Raw genomic sequence first — 13190 nt, forward strand, 5'->3', positions numbered from 1 at the left:
TGCATATCAGAGAGGACAAAGGTCTCCTGCATCAGACCTGTGTGGACAATTCTTTCTTTGCTTGTCTTATTGCCTTATCACAGCTCTGTGCCCTTTGGGTCACCTCCCTGAGCATAGAAAAGGGAAGATCTATCCGTTCCCCAAAGCCTGGGGTTCTGGGATTTCCCTGGCAAGGAGGACTCCCCCAAAAGACAGCTGTATTTTCAATTCAGAAAACAGTTACCTGTGCATCGCTTTCGGCCCACCCCATGGAACTAGTTCAGGAATCCTGGCTTGTGTCCTCCGACTCTAGATTGTCTCAGTGGGATTGCTACTAAACACCTTTTTATGTGGCTCCCAACCTATGTTAATGGGCATCACGGAGCCCAGCAAACATGGAAGGGAAGTGCAGGGACCTTTGGCACATGGAGTCTATCACAGCTCTTCCAATGGAAGGATTCCACACCAAGGGAGAAATAGCTTGAGGCGCCCTCTCTGTCGCTGTATCTCACGTATTTGTCAGTCTCTAGTTTCTAAGCCCTGATTTTCCTCCCACCACAGAGGAGTTGGGAGAAAACTTGGAAAGCTGGTTGGATTGGGTGTGCCGTGTGATCTGACTAATTGGACCAGGGCCTCTAAAGATACCATGGGAGCTCCCCGTTGCTTTGCAGCCCTGAAAATGCTTGTCACTGTTCTAGTCTAGTGAGTCTTGTACTCCCACTCACTGGGAGAACAAGGGTCTCTCCCACCTGCATGTTACAGCTAGCAGAACATTCAGTAGGGGAGTGATAATGGAATATGGAGTCTTGTGCTCCTAGCTGACTGGTTTAAATCCAGCCCTGGTTGGTAGTGACTGAAAAAATCTTATTTACCGTCTTACTGGCTTTCAGTGACCCGTGTGTGAAACAAATTTGTTGGGTTACAGTCCAGTTCCCACTAGTCAAGCACCCATGTCACTGACCCCCATACGGACACTAACTGGTGCCTTAGCTGACAGCCTCAACAGGGACAGCAATGACCCATAGATTCCAAGGTCTGAAGGGGCCACTGTGATCCTCTAATCTGCTCTCCTGTAGAACACAGGCCAGAGAAAGTCCCCAAAATAATTCAAATCAGCTGCAGAAAACTGACTTCCCGTCTCGTCTCAAATAAAGGCTGAGGATGTTTCCAGGAGAGGGAAGCTTGCACTGCCAGTCCTGTTCAGAGCATATTTACAGTAGCACAAAACGTGCTTCATTAACAATTGTGGTTTTTAAAAACCTCAAGGTTCCTTTACTCTTAGTCTTAGTCAGCACATGGCTGTGGCTGGGAGGATCAGGGAAACCCACAGAAGCCAGTTAGCTAATGAAACCTCTGAAACACCAGCTCAAACTGACTTTTTGTAAGAGAGGCAAACTTTGAGCTTCCCTGAGAATGCGGAACTTGCAAGGTTATTGTGAGCTCTTTGGAGCTTTTAGTTCTGTGTTTGTGTAGCACCTAGTACAAAGGGGTCCTGGTCTGGGAGGACTAAGGCTGCGTGGTCCTGCCACAGTATAAATAATGTGTGATTGCTTTGAGCTGAGGGGATGTGTGGAGAGGGAGAAGAGCTCTCAGAAATGGTCCGTTTGTGAGGACTTGCACTGGGTAATCAGTAAAACAATCTGTATCACTGGTTACTGATGAAATTCTTGAAATATATTGAATCTTGCTTCCTTCTTCAAGGTGACCCTTCGGCACATCTCACTCACGCTGCCTGTGTATAAATGGCGTAAAGGGATCCCGCCGGCTAGCTTAGATTTTGCAATAAGCGTTCTTTCTCTCCTGTTATTGCTAAGAGTGGAGCAATATATAGAGGTGTGGTAATTGCTCCATAATTAAAGTTGCAGCTGACTTTGCATTTTTGGCCTTGCCATTAAAATCTGCCAAGTAACTTACTGTATGGGGCCAATGTGACTTTAAGGATAACTTTTCTACCAGACTGGCAGTGAATTGGATGGGATTTCTGTGATAAGGAGGTGCTCAGAGTTCAAAAACTCTTCATGTTTTTGTGCCACTTTGTAGCAAAAAGCAGGAGAGAAATAATTTGGCTTGCTGGAGTCCCCTCAGTGAGACCTAGTGACCAAATCAATTGAGTTGATTTAAAATCTACTTTCAAGGGATTAGTAAGCTCTTACTCTTGAGTGTGCAGCTTTCTATAGATAGCTCGTCGCCAATTTTGGTCCAGATAATTAATTAGTGGAGATATCCCATCTCCTAGAACTGGAAGGGACCTTGAAAGGTCATTGAGTCCAGCCCCCTGCCTTCACTAGCAGGACCAAGTACTGATTTTGCCCCAGATCCCTAAGTGGCCCCCTCAAGGATTGAACTCACAACCCTGGGTTTAACAGGCTAATGCTCCAACCACTGAGCTATCCCTCCCCCCAGATCATTCAGTGCCTGCTGGAGAAGACTTAAGCTTTTCATTTTCTTAAAATGTCTCTAGCCCTTTTTCATGCCAAGGCAGCTCAAAATGTAACCTAATCGCTAAGGGAAGACTTGTCAATGGAAATGAGGATTTCCCACCCAAAGGCACTCATGATGGGGAGACTTCCCATCTTGGCCAGGGGTGTGTGTGTGTGTGTGTGGGGGGGGTGAGAACTGGGCGTGTGGGGTGGCTTGTCAGGCCTGCAGGAAGGGAGATGGCCCATTGAGCCTTGGGAGGGTTGTTATGTATGCACACTTGAGCTGTAGTTGACTCTGTAGCCCCCTTGTGAGCCTTCTGATGGGAGACTCCTCTTCATGCTGGATTGCCTGCTAGGATCAGCTGGGCCTATCTCACCTAATCAAGAGAGACCAAAGTGGCTGTGATGGCCGCAAATTGGTCTCCTGAGGACTGAAGTGCTTTGGTCTAACTGAAATCACTGGGCTCAGTATTGAGGTATCTGGGTGAAATGGAATAGCCTATGCTCTCCAGGTCAGACTGGATGATTTAATGGTCCCTTCTGGCCTGAAACTATGAAAATCTGCCTGGTCTGTGTTTTATCTTCTTGTGCCTTTAGAAGACAAGCTCTTCAGGACAGGGAGGCTGTCAGTTGGGCACATCAGACCCACTGCCCAGTTGGATCTACCTCCAGGGAATTATAGTGGTGAAGCTGCCTACGTGACCTTTACCAGCTAATATTTCAAGTCTTCTGGAGCTAACAATCAATGCATTATCTCCCACTTCTGCATACTAATGTACTGCTGGCTTCACCTCTTTGAGACAGTGTAAAGTAATGGCTGTTGTGGTAAGACTGTCAAAGCATATGGGAGTCAAGTAGTGGGGGGGAGGAGCAAGAGGGGAATCGGAATGATGTGACTTCCTTCCACCTCTAGCTGGTCATGAGGCGTTAACCTTGGAAGTATCAAATCTCATTTGAAAGCTGATGGTCTGGGGATCTCAGCTTGCAAACAACATAAAGCACTTGTTACTAGGCCTGAATGTAGCAATGTATATAGAGGGCCAAAAATTAGGTGGGACCGCACACTTCCAGGAGGACAGCATATCCGGTATATAGTGAGCTGTGGTAACAGATACTGACCTCCACAATCTTTGGAGTCATTAGTTAGATAGCTAAGTTTAAACTCCCCAGCATGCCAAAGTCCAGTGCTTGGGTACTGGGAATCTTGGCGCTTCCTGCAAGAACTTTCTTTGCTGAGCAGCCTGGGAATTAAAGTCCTGGTGAATCACCGTGTGCAAACAACTGTCAAACAGTGTCACTTTAACAACAACTGATGGCCCCTTTGCCTTTGTATTCCTCGAACAACCCCTCCCCTAATGCAAGGTTCAGGGTGCACGGAAAGAGTTTTAAAAATCTTTTAAAGAAAGAAAAACTGTTTAAGACGCCAAAGTATTAAGTGTGGAATTGGGTGTCTAACTCTACTCCAGATGAAAGAAGCAAAGGGTCTTCCAAACATTGACTCTATTCTCTCTTTGCTGCTTTGCGGTGTGTAAAGGCCTGGAAGGTCAGGAGGTTTTGTGTTGGGGTTGGATTTTTTTTTTTTTTTTTGAATACTCTATTACCTTTGAAATGTTGGGTACGTCTGTCTGGTCTCTCCTGGTTTTGCTTGAGGACTCACTGGTAGTCCCAGAAATGGGGAGCTTGAAGATTCCTGTGTGAGGGTTTTAAGAGACCAACAGTCAGAATAAAAATCACTGCCCCGATTAATCAGTTGGGATTCTCTTTTTTGGTATGTGTAGTGTCTTCATCTGCCCAGTTCCCCACTTCTTAGTACCCAACCTAACTTGTAATATTAAAACCCGACAGAGCCCCCTTCAGTGTCTCTCTACATCCCAGAGAAACAAAGGGAACACACATTTTCCCCCCCCCTCTTCTCTGGTCACCTTGACAAATGCTCTGGAGGAGGCAATTTTAATCTTTTCTGTGGCTAGAACATAATAATAATTCTGGGATTTCTCGATGGAAGTGCTGCTTGGTAGCTTCTCCCTAGCTACTCCTGCTAATGCTGCCGAAGGATTAACCTGCTTGTGGGTTGTAGCATTTGCCTCAGCAATACAACTTCAAAAGCCAGTGCAATGCCACTGCTCATGGAGAGCCGCTGATGAGGCTAGAACTAATGTGGTAAGTGGCCCTAGGAATGCAGTAGAGTGATGAAACATTTAAAGACAAACTCACAACTGGTATTACTTCTCCCAGAACCTTCAACCAGCGTCTCTGTCCTATTGTTAGTGTAGCCAGTTAGAAACTGTGCAGACCAGTGTGGAATTTGAGATCAGGCACCAGACTGGGAGTCAGGAGACTGGCTTTGCCACTGACTCCTCATGTACCCTGTTTCCCCGAAAATAAGACATCCTCCGAAAATAAGGCCTACTTAGTTTTGCCTCTCATTGTAATATAAGGCATCCCCCCGATAATAAGACCTCCCCGATAATAAGGCATCCACCGATAATAAGGCATTTTTCATTTCTGAAAAATAAGACATCCCCTGAAAATAAGACCTAGCGCATCTTTGGGAGCAAAAATTAATATAAGACACTGTCTTATTTTCGGGGAAACAGGGTACCAGTCACTTCACTGTCTCCTTGCCTCCATTTACCCATCTGTTAAATGGGGATAACAATACCGACCTTTGTAAAGTGTGCTGCGATCCCAAGATGTAAAGCCCCTCTAAGTGCCAAGTATTCATAGAATTTGGTTGGAGTTTTTGGGGTGGGATTGTCAAAAACTCCTGCTCTAAAAGCTAACTCTTAAATCCCACACTCCTCCTGTATCCAAAAAATTGATAAGCTCCTCAGGGAGAGGAGCAATGCACAATGGATGGGATCCCACCTGGGCAAACACAGGGTTTTGAGTTGAATTGTGATTCCCCATGTGCTTCTTGGAAATCTACAAGGAGCAGGGTGCTTGTGAATATCAGTGCCCCGTTCATGGGTGCATATCGGTCTGATGGAGCAGGTCAAATGTGGTGCCCACAGCCAAATACGTTTGGTTGGCCTAGCTTACATCTCTTTGGCGGGTGCTATTCTTTTAATGCCATTGCCCCACAGCAAATAAACATCAAGTGAGGTCCTTTTCTGTGGTTGCCCTCAGTGCTCTGCTCCTGTCCATGCTTCATCTCTAACCCTTTTGCCGACACTGGTACTGGAGGCAGAGGAGGAGGGTGCCTTGTGAATCAACCTGACGGCAGGGGGTTGGTAAACTTCAGGTGCTTGTTCCTAGCAGAGAGGCCTTGAATTTGGCAAATCAAAGGGACACACTCTCAACTGTTTTTTTTTAAATAGGGGCTGTAAACAGAAAGGTCTTTTCCTCGTTGTCATTACTTCTCCCTGGAACAGTTAATTAAATTGCACTTGTCACTAGTCTGTTTCCTTTGCATTTCTTGCTGCTCAGACAACAAAAGTGATTTCAATCAGTTTGTGCAGTTCATATGGTCCCTTTCACCTTCAGGTGGTTAGTACCAATGGCTGGGTTGCAAACACCACTGGTGATGCACATTCTTAAAACAAAAAGAACGAGGAGTACCTGTGGCACCTTAGGGTACGTCTATACGTACCCGCTGGTTCAGCGGCAAGCAATCGATCTTCTGGGATTGATTTATCGCGTCTTGTCTAGACGCGATAAGTCGATCCCGGAAGTGCTCGCCGTTGACGCCGCTAATCCTGCTTTGCGAGAGGAGTAGGCGGAGTCGACGGGGGAGCCTGCCTGCCGCGTGTGGACCCGCGGTAAGTACCTTTAAGTTCAAACTAAGATACTTAGACTTCAGCTACGTTATTCACGTAGCTGAAGTTGCGTATCTTAGTTCGAACTGGGGGCTTAGTGTGGACCAGCCCTAAGAGACTAACAAATTAAAAACTATTTCCCCATGCTAATTTTCCCCCTACTGTTCCACCTTCTTGTCAACTGTTGGAAATGGGCCATCCTGATTATCACTACAAAAGTTTTTTTTTTTTTTTTTTTTCTCCTGCTGATAATATCCCACCTTAATTGTTAGAGTTGGTATGGCAACACCCATTTTTTTCATGTTCTCAGTGTGTATATATATATCTTCCTACTGTATGTTCCACTCCATGCATGTGATGAAGTGGATTTTAGCTCACGAAAGCTTATGCCCAAATAAATTTGTTAGTCTCCAAGGCAGGGGTGGGCAAAACTACGGCGGCCTGCGGGACCATCCTGCCCAGCCCCTGAGCTCCTGGCCCAGGAGGCTCGCCCCGGCCCCTCCCTTGCTGTCCCTCCTCCCCCGCAGCCTCAGCTCGCTCGCTCACTCCGCTGCCGGTGCAGTGCTCTGTGCGGCGGGGCTGTGAGCTCCTGGGGCCTGACCCGGTCTCTGTGCTGCATGGTGGCGGCGGCAGTGCAGCTGTAGCACCGCCAGCCACCGGTGCTCCAGGCAGCGCGGTAAGGGGGCACGGAGCAGGGGGGGTTGGATAGAGGGCAGGGGAGTTTGGGGTGGTTTGGGGTGGTGGTCAGGGGGCAGGATAGGGGTTGGGGGGTGGAATAAGGGGTTGAATGGGGGCAGGAGTCCGGGGGGGGGCAGTCAGGAAAGAGGGGGGGTTCGATGGGGCAGTTAGGGGACAGGGAGAAGGGGTGTGTGAATGGGGCAGGGGTCCTGGGTGGGGCACCACCCTCTCCCCTAACCGGCCCTCCATACAATTTCTGAAACCCGATGCCACCATCAGGGCAAAAAGTTTGCGCGCCCCTGCTCTAAGGTGCCACAAGTACTACTCCTTCTTTTTGCTGATACAGACTAACACGGCCACCACTCTGAAACCATTCTTAAAACAGTTATTTGCACTTTAAAAGAAAATGTTTCCATGTTTCTGTAAGTTATATAAAAGCTTGTTGTTATCATTGGCTGTTTCATAAGTGCTCCAGGCCAGGGATTGTCTCTCGCTTGTGTCTGTAGTGTGCCTACCACAGTGGGGGTCTTATGTACTACAGCACCAACCAAGAATATCTCTACCTTGATGTGATGGGAAGGTTAGTGTGTAATTACTCCTCAGATCCAGATGAGGGTGTTGGAGTCCCTTTAGCACTTGGTCATCCATGTGGACGCAAGAGGGTGCTGTTGGCTGTTTGATGCCAATCAGATGTTTTTTGATTTATTCTGTTTTCAGTTAAGTCCTATCCTAACCTATTCTGGTTTTCATACCCCCTGACGCAGCTGCTGGCTGGTGAAATTGACAACTGACTGACTGAGCGCATGTGCCTATCGGGAATATATCCCCCCCCGAAAGCCTGTTACATGTTAACCTGCTGCTCTCTCCCATCTGAGACCCCCCACTTCTGCAAGTGTCCTTGAGCCAGTCCTCTCCTGTCAGCAGAGTCCAGTTGGAGAGGCAGGCACCCTTTTCTCTTGCCTTGCCATGGTGCCCACTGAAATCATCCTGAGCATCGGTGGTCCAGCGGTGGCAGGTGCTAGCCGAGAACTTTGGAGAGCCCGTTTCATTTCCTTGCTCTGCTGCTGACTTTCTGCATGACCTTGGACAAGTCACTTAGTCTCTCTGTGTCTCAGTTCCCCATCCGTATAATGGGGATGATGGCACTGCCCTGCCTCACAGAGGGACTGTGAGGATAAATAAATTAAAGATTGTGAGATGCTGGGGTACCATGGTAACAGGGGCCAGATAAGATGTCTCCTCACCCCTTGCTTACCATGGACTTCAGGACTCTTTCCACAATCAGTTATGTGATTGCTCAGAAAGACCCTCTTGCCAGAAAATGTCTCTGGTTAAGGCCTGTGCTGGGGTTTCCATCATTGCTGCCCTCTGCAGAGTCGTGTAACCGTGCTTTGCTCCCAAGCTCTGCCAAGACAAACACCTGTTGCTTGCTATAAATTGAGAGCCCACACTGCTATTAAATAAACATCAGAAAGCGCAGTCTAAAAGAGCGGCCACTGCCACGTCACTTCATGCAAAATCAAGCTCTGCTGTCAGTTGCAATAACCACAGGGCAATTTAAGGGGTTGGATTAATGACTTATTGGGAGCCAGATATATATAGGGCTGGGAGCACATTGGGTGCTGAACTCTGGCCTGTGGTCCTGTAAACTTTGCACACGATGTTTTGTGCAGCTAGAAAGATACAGTGCAACTCTGAGGGCCAAATTCTGCTTGCTTAATCTGGGGTAACTGCTGGGGATGATGGAGTTGCACCAGATTTTGCAGGGTGTACATGAGAGGAGAGTCTGGCTCTAAAAAATAAGAACCCAAGACAGTACAGGACAGGACTTCAGAGGCAAGGAGACTGAGGCCTGGGCTACACTTGTGAGTTACAGCGCTGTAACACCTCCCCCAGTGCTGTAACTCGCTCCCCGTCCACACTGGCAGGGCACTTGCAGCGCTGTATCTCCCTGGGTACACCGCTGCAGGTACTCCACCTCCCCGAGAGGAATAACAGCTGCAGCGGAGTGGCTACGACTCACGGGTGTGAGTGTGGCCAATCCTCTCCATTGTTGTGACCGGCTGCAGGAATGCGGAAGTGCCGGTTTCAAAGCTCCTACCACAGAGAAAAAGCAAACAGTTTGCAGCTTGCTTTGAGTGAGTGAATGAATGAGCAGAGGTCTGGGAGTTCGGAACTTGCAAAATAGAGAGCTGACATGCTCCAAAAAGCACTCTCTCTCCCCCCACACTCCCTTTCACAATCCACTCCCCCCCTAGTTTTGAAAAGCACGTTGCAGCCACATGAATGCTGGGATAGCTGCCCATAATGCACCGCTCCCAACACAGCTGCAAATGTTGCAAGTGTGGCCACACCACTGCGCTGGCAGCTGTCAGTGTGGACAGACTGCAGCGCTTTTCCCTGCTCAGCTGTACGAAGACAGGTTTACCGCACAGCACTGTACAGCTGCAAGTGTAGCCAAGGCCTTAGTGACAACGATTGTGAAATGCTCAGGGAGGTTAGAGAGACCACAAAAGCAGAAAGTGTAGTAATAATGGGTGACTTCAACGAGCCTCGTATTGACTGGGTAAATGTCCCCTTCAAGCGTGATGCAGAGAGAAAATTTCTAGACACCATGAATGATGGCTTCCTGGAGCAGCTAGTCCTGGGAACCCACAAGGGGAGAGGTAATTCTTGATTTAGTCTTAAGTGGATCACAGGATCTGGTCTAAGCGGCTATATCTGAACCGCTTGGTAATTGTGACCATAAAGCGGTTAAATCTAACATCCCTGTAGTGGGGATGATACCAAAAAATCCCACCCCGGTAACGTTTAACTTTAAAAAGGGGAACTACACAAGAATGAGGACGCTTGTTAGAAATTAAAAGGAGCTGTCACAAGGGTTAAATGCCTGCAAGCGGTATGGGACTACTTAAAAACACCATAATAGAGGCTCAGACTAACGGTATATCCCAAATCACAAAAGACTAAGAGGACCAAAAAAATGCCATCATGGTTAAACAGCGGAGTACTGAAGGCTGTTAGAGGCTTGGGTCTGTCTAACTGCAATTAAAAACCTGCGGCTGGTTCATGCCAACTGACTCACGCTCATGGGGCTTGGGCTAAGGGGCTGTTTAATTGCAGAGTAGATGTTTAGGCTCGGGCTGCAGCCTCAGCTCTAGGACCCTGCAAAGTGGGAGAATCCCGGAGCTCTGGGCAGCCTGAGCCCGGAAGTCTACACCACAAACAGCTCCATGAGCCTGAACCCTATGTGCGCGAGTCTGCTGGCACGGGCCAGCCGTGGGTGTCTAACTGCAGTGTAGACATGCCCAGAAAGGCACCTTTTAAAACTTGGAACTCAGATCCTGGTGAGGATAATGGGAAGGAGCATAAACTCTGGCAGGGTATGTGTAAAAGTATAAGAAGACGGGAAGAAAGAATTTGAGAAGCAACTTGCTAAAGATGCAAAAACTGACAGTAAGAATTTTTTTAAGAAACAGAAGCCTGCCAAAAAGGCAGTGGGGTAAGGTGACCAGATGTCCCGGTTTTATAGAGACAGTCCTGATTTTTGGGTCTTTTTCTTATATAGGCTCCTATTATCTCCCAGCCCCATCTTGATTTTTCACACATGCTGTCTGGTCATCCTACAGTGGGGCCACTAGATGACCAAGGTTTTAAAGGAGCATTCAGGGAATACAAAGCTAAATGAATTCTTTGTATTGGTCTTCACCACAGAGGATGCAGGGGAGATCTCCACATCAGAGCTCTCCTTTTTGGGCGACAGATCTGAAGTGCTGTCCCCACATTGGTGAGTCAATAGCAGAGGTTTTAGGACAAATTGATAAATAGTAATAAAAGTCACCAGCACCCAATGGTATTCACCCAGGAGTTCTGAAGGAACTCAAATGCAGAATTGCGAACTACTAACTGTAGTATGTAAAACCTATCACTGGAACATGCCTCTGTACCAAATGACTGGAAGGGAGCTAATGTAAGGCTGATTTTTAAAAAGGGCTCAAAAGGTGATCCTGATAATTATCAGCCAGTAAACCTGGCTAATTGGTTGAAACTATAGCAAACAACAGAATTCTCAGATGCATAGATGAACACGATTTGTTGGGGGAGTCAACACAACTTTTGTAAAGGGAAGTGATGACTCACCTGTCTATTAGAATTCTTTGAGGGAGTCAACAAGCATGTGGATAAGGCTGATCCAGGGGATATAATGTACTTGGATTTTAAGAAAGCCTTTGACAAAGTGCCTCTCCAAAGGCTCTTAAGGAAACTAAGTAGTCATGGAATAAGAGGGACGGTCTTGTCATGGATCAGTAACTGGTTAAAAGATAGGAAATGATGGGTAGAAATAAAGGGGTCAGTTTTCATAATGGAGAGAGGTTAACAGCAGGGTTCTCCAAGGATCTGTACTGGGGCCCATGCTGGTCAACATATTCATTAATGATCTGGAAAAGGCAGTGAATAGTGAAGAGGCAAAGTTTGCACATGATACAAAATTATTCAAGACAGTTAAGTCCAAAGTTGAGTGCGAATCGTTACAAAAGACTTGATCAATGTCAAAACTGGGAGTAGAACCCCGCAGTCTTGACCCCCCCCCCCTCCTGTACTTTAGTCCGAAGCTCATCCCTTCCTTGTGCCCTTAGCAACCAGGGTGGATTTGATTTAAATCACTAGTCAGGAAGACTCGATTTAATCATGGGTTTCTACATAAAAGTGCATTCTTGTTGGTTGTTATAACCTTAATACATATTCTTCACAACTCAGAGATAGATGTAGGGTTCATTTTTAGAAGGCACACACTATACCTTTTTAAACAGTGATTTATTTTCAAAACCTTTCCGATGAGTTTTACAGCTATATCAGAAAATGACTGATTGTTTGTTTGGTTATTTCATTTACCAAAGGTAATTGAAGCAGATATTTATGAAGTCATTGGGAGGTGAACTATCTCCAATTCATCATTAATATTTGGAGGATTTTCTTGCCATGCTATATTAGGAGGAGAACATCACCAGACAGACATTTAAATTGTTTTATTTAACTAAAACAACAACGTTATATATTCTGGATTTTTTTCTTCAACAGCAAATATATACACCTCTACCCCGATATAACGCTGTCCTCGGGAGCCAAAAAAATCGTACCGCGTTATAGGTGAAACTGCGTTCTATCGAACTTGCTTTGATCCGCCGGAGTGCGCAGCCCCGCCCCCCCCGGAGCACTGCTTTACCGCGTTCTATCCGAATTCATATTATATCGGGTCGCATTATATCGGGGTAGAGGTGTAATATTTTAACAAAACAAGCATATGTCCCTCACTTCCCACATTTATCTCCAGACTTCTTCTCCTTGTCCAGATCTATTCTGCCCCCAACAATCTTCTATTCATTGAACTTTTTTAAACTTTGCACTTTTGGAGCGACGTAAGGGATTGACTCTGTGTACACAAATCTGCAGAGGGACAATAGGGTTGAGGTCTGTTATTTCTCGCCTCTCTCTATATATTTATTTATTTTAAAACGTTTTTGCTGTGAACAAGCCCGTTACCTCTGGAGACACAAATTCACCGTTTGAGAACTGCAAAACTAAGCATCTCTGATGGTATCTTCTAGACTGAGCACTGAGTCCCAGTGCGTAGATAGAAAGATTAACCTAAATCCTCTATACAGAAGCCCCTGGAACCCCATAAAATTGGGTCCCTAATCCATGAATTATTGGAACTTATTTACAAAACTTTTCTTAACATGACATGAATATATTGTCTCATACTATAGAATTAGAATTTATAATCCCTATTCCATGATGAGATATCTTTGAGCTATAATGTATCTTAATTAAAACTATCTTTAGATAGTTTTTTTTTCCCCTCAAAAAGCATTTTATCAACAAAATCCAGTTTAAATAAAAAAAAATTGGATTTTTTGTTTTGTTTTTTTAAATCATAGTTTCTGACAGGGTGGATAAAAATCAATCTGTCTAACCATCAAAAGACAGGCTAATGGGCTAGATGCAGCACTGGCCCGACCCAGCAGGGCTGTTCTTCTATCTATGTTCTTTTATAAAGATAATTCCAGCACAAGTCTTTTCTGTATCGGGTCTTTTCTCACAAACCCCTTCCTCACTCCCCTGGCTGATGAGTCTACTGCTACATCTAAAAAGAACTTTCTTTTCTCCTGTTTTAATGGACGAGTTTTCAGAACGAACGTGGGTGTCTATAGCTCTTCCTCCTTCTACCCTGCTGCTATTTCAAACGCACCCACAGGGGATGGGAAAATAACTCTCACTGCCAGTATATGTCTGGGATAAGTGCCATCCACCTGCCAAGATATAGATCACTGCAAGTCCCCAAACACCTCCAGCG

General features: G+C 46.1%; 1 long non-coding RNA gene across 1 annotated transcript in view; it reads right to left on the bottom strand.

The window, feature by feature from the left end:
* Positions 1–13190, bottom strand: part of LOC128828126 (uncharacterized) — a 32751-nt gene that overhangs the window by 14562 nt on the left and 4999 nt on the right. The window contains exon 2 of the long non-coding RNA XR_008443162.1: positions 4001–4089. This is a non-coding gene — a long non-coding RNA (uncharacterized LOC128828126). The remainder of the gene's footprint in view (positions 1–4000; positions 4090–13190) is intronic.

Source organism: Malaclemys terrapin, chromosome 23, assembly GCF_027887155.1.
Source record: "Malaclemys terrapin pileata isolate rMalTer1 chromosome 23, rMalTer1.hap1, whole genome shotgun sequence".
In the NCBI taxonomy this organism is placed as follows: Eukaryota; Metazoa; Chordata; order Testudines; family Emydidae; genus Malaclemys; species Malaclemys terrapin.